Raw genomic sequence first — 3,299 nt, 5'->3', positions numbered from 1 at the left:
TTTATAACAAATTTATTTTGTAACAAATTTATTTGTGTCATTTTTTTGTTGTTGTGACAGAGGCAACATCCTTGTTGTAATATTATAATGGAATTTAAAGATGAGCCGAAATGTGCTTTTTTTCTTTTGCGGGAAATTTAGTTTTTAAATGTTATTGTTATGGTAACAGGAAAAAAATTAAAATTATCTTTTAAATTGTCTTTTTATATAAAAAGTAAATTGTTATGTTTTTGATTTTTTTTAGTTTTTAATATTAGTTATTATTTAAATTATTTTCTATATAACTTAATAATTCATAGAATTCAGAATTCAGAACTTTTAACAATAGTTAAGTTGAATTTGCTGACACTTTAATGAAATGTCATCAAAATGTCACTAGGCATTTCAACATAAACTTTCATTGTTATGTATTCTTCGAACTTGGTAGTAAAATATTCTCTGCATTAATTGTTTAGCAAATAAATTATCCAAAACAATCCTTATAGCTACTTGTGCTAGAAGATTAATTACCTTCGGTTTCCTTTTCAATGTCCACCCATTTGTTTGGTAAATTACTTTCCGAAAATTTGTCGAAAGCAAAACAAAAGTTAACAATGCTAAAACTGTCAAAATATTGAATTATTTTTATAATAAAAGGAAACCCAAAATATAAGCAAAACTCTGCAAAAAACTGACCAAACATTTTCAAAACCTAATTCACAAAATTGTAAACAATAATACGTAATAATAAAAAGCCATAAATATCTAATAGAGTTTGGGTAACTAAGTACAATTCACAAATGAACACCCCTCCCCCCAAAAGAAAAAACGATCTTTGATCATTGCTTTCTCTAAGCACTAATAGACACGCGTTGATTACCGAGTTGTTCACGAGTCACTTCCGCCAAAAAGTCATTTGGTTTTTGTTTAATTTTAATGGATGTTTTGTAAACACGACATTTGAACCCTTTATGGTGAATCATGTATATTTTTTTTTTTGTTTAACTGGTTGGTTTATGTTTTGGGATAAATTTTAACGAAATATGAATTTCAACATAACAAACACCAGGCAGCCACATAAAAATTTCCACTACACAGCAACAACATATTGTTTGTTCATGATAAATAAAATACAGTGGGACCAAAGTCAGTTTGTTTGAATTTAAAGGCAAAAAATAATTGAAATATTTCCGCCATGATTTCATTAATCTTCAATTATAGATGTCAGTAAATTTGTAACTCCTATACCCTTTCGAAAGGATTTTCATTTGTGTAAATTTAAGAACTCTAAGAGAAATTCGAATCTAATCATAAAATTTTTCTATCACTTTTATATCGGTGATAGAAAAATTTCACCGATGAATGATTATCACTTTAACATGATGGGTATGATCAAGTTTTAACCGATCCTTTAGATTTGACAAATGGTTGCTTTAGATTTGACAAAATGTCCATGAATTTGCTAAAGCTATTCTCAGTAATTTAATATCCTTCTTTGAAGGTTATTAGAAAGTGAATTGTAGTAGAATTCAACAAATTTGACTTAAATTATATTAACATAAATAAATAAATTACAGGCATTTATCAACTCCAAAATAAAACGGGTTTAATTAAAAAACTTCCTGTATAAAAAAAATATATCTTCAATTTTTAACATAATTGGATTCATTTCGGTTCTCTGGAAGTCAATAAACATCACTTCTACAGAGGGTAAACAAATTCACTTAATGTTAATTTTAAAGTAGTGATAAATTTTATTCTTTTCTTTTACATCTTATAATATTATAAAGTCCCATAATATACATTTATGAGCCCCAGACCATTTTTTATCTTTGTTGTGATAGGATATAAAAATAATCCTTGGATTGCAAAGATTTCATAATAATTAAATTTAATTTTTACAATAGCATTTAGTCCGTTTACTTTTTCACTTATAAATCGCATTTGCTCCACTATATAACAACTCCACTCCTGCTGTTTTCTAATATTAGTACATGGAGTAACAGCTAAATATGTTACACGTCTAGTTATTTGACCATAGTTTATAAAGTACACGCGTATATTTGCGCGCTTTACACCAAAAACAAAATAGAAAAATGGGAATATGAGAAAAAAAAATAATATTTATCTCTCTGTAGGGGGTAATGGTCATTTAGAATTATTATTATTACTATGACTACTACAATGTGTATGAGAGACCTCCAGTAACAAAAAAAAAAAAGACGTTTCAAATAAGTGAGAGTTGATATGAACGCGTATAAAGGACTCCCTCATCATATACCTAAATATGTGTCTAGTGGCCAAATGTTCTTCTTAACATTTTTTTCAACACATAGACCTTTTTCCTTTTTCACTTTTGATAGAGTCATGTGTTAGACACAATATAGGGATTGTCCTTTAAACCCAATGAATTTGAAATATAAATAAAATTTAGTATATTTTTACATTGTTTTTGGAGGATTTAGTGTTAGAATTTAACAATATATTCTTATCACTGATGCAACCCTCTATAGCTTTTATAGGTTTTACTGTATATGTTTGAACTCCTGTTGAGACAAAGCAAAACAGGATCTCATTCACAATTTACTAATATGAGGTCATAAGTGAATCTATAGCCATAGTTGTACATAGATTTGAAGATATTTTTCTAAGGATACGCGTGCTATAAAAATAATCTATAATATTGTCTACATTTGTCCATGTGTGTGCTTCTATAGTTATGTGTATGAAGATACATACATATATTAGGGGATGAATTTCCGTTATTAGCAGCCTATTAGAAAATATGTTCAGTGTACATTAAATAGAAATAAATTCATTAACGATATAGTTTCCAAATCGTTTAAACTCATTTTCAATCTATAAGCAACAAATAAAGTCATTAAATTGATCACCCATTCAATAGCGTTGGTGTTGTTCTTAATGGGAAATGTTTAACAATGTGTTTGCAGTTGGTGAAAAGTGTGTAAGATAAAAATAAAGGTGTGCTATTACTACTAAATGTGTAGTTAGTTTCGCATTTGTTAGGCAATACAATTGAGTATATAAATTTATAACTATTCCATAGAGACATTAGGATAATTAGAAAATATTTGCAATGGGTAATGAGTAAGGCGTTTTGTTAAAATTGTAGAGATATAATTCTTTAGTTATGTGAAACATAGGCCTCTAGGTAGTAAAATTTTCAATTGGTCCACATAAGTATGTACAGATAACTAATAAGTTGAACAACATTTGAGTTGTTCAACTTTTCTAAAGGGGAATGGAAAATGGTTGTTAGGGTCAAATGAAGACCTATCATTGCGATTTTTATAAATTAT

Source organism: Lucilia cuprina, chromosome 4 (assembly GCF_022045245.1).
Source record: "Lucilia cuprina isolate Lc7/37 chromosome 4, ASM2204524v1, whole genome shotgun sequence".
Taxonomy (NCBI): Eukaryota; Metazoa; Arthropoda; class Insecta; order Diptera; family Calliphoridae; genus Lucilia; species Lucilia cuprina.
This window is presented reverse-complemented; position numbering follows the sequence as displayed.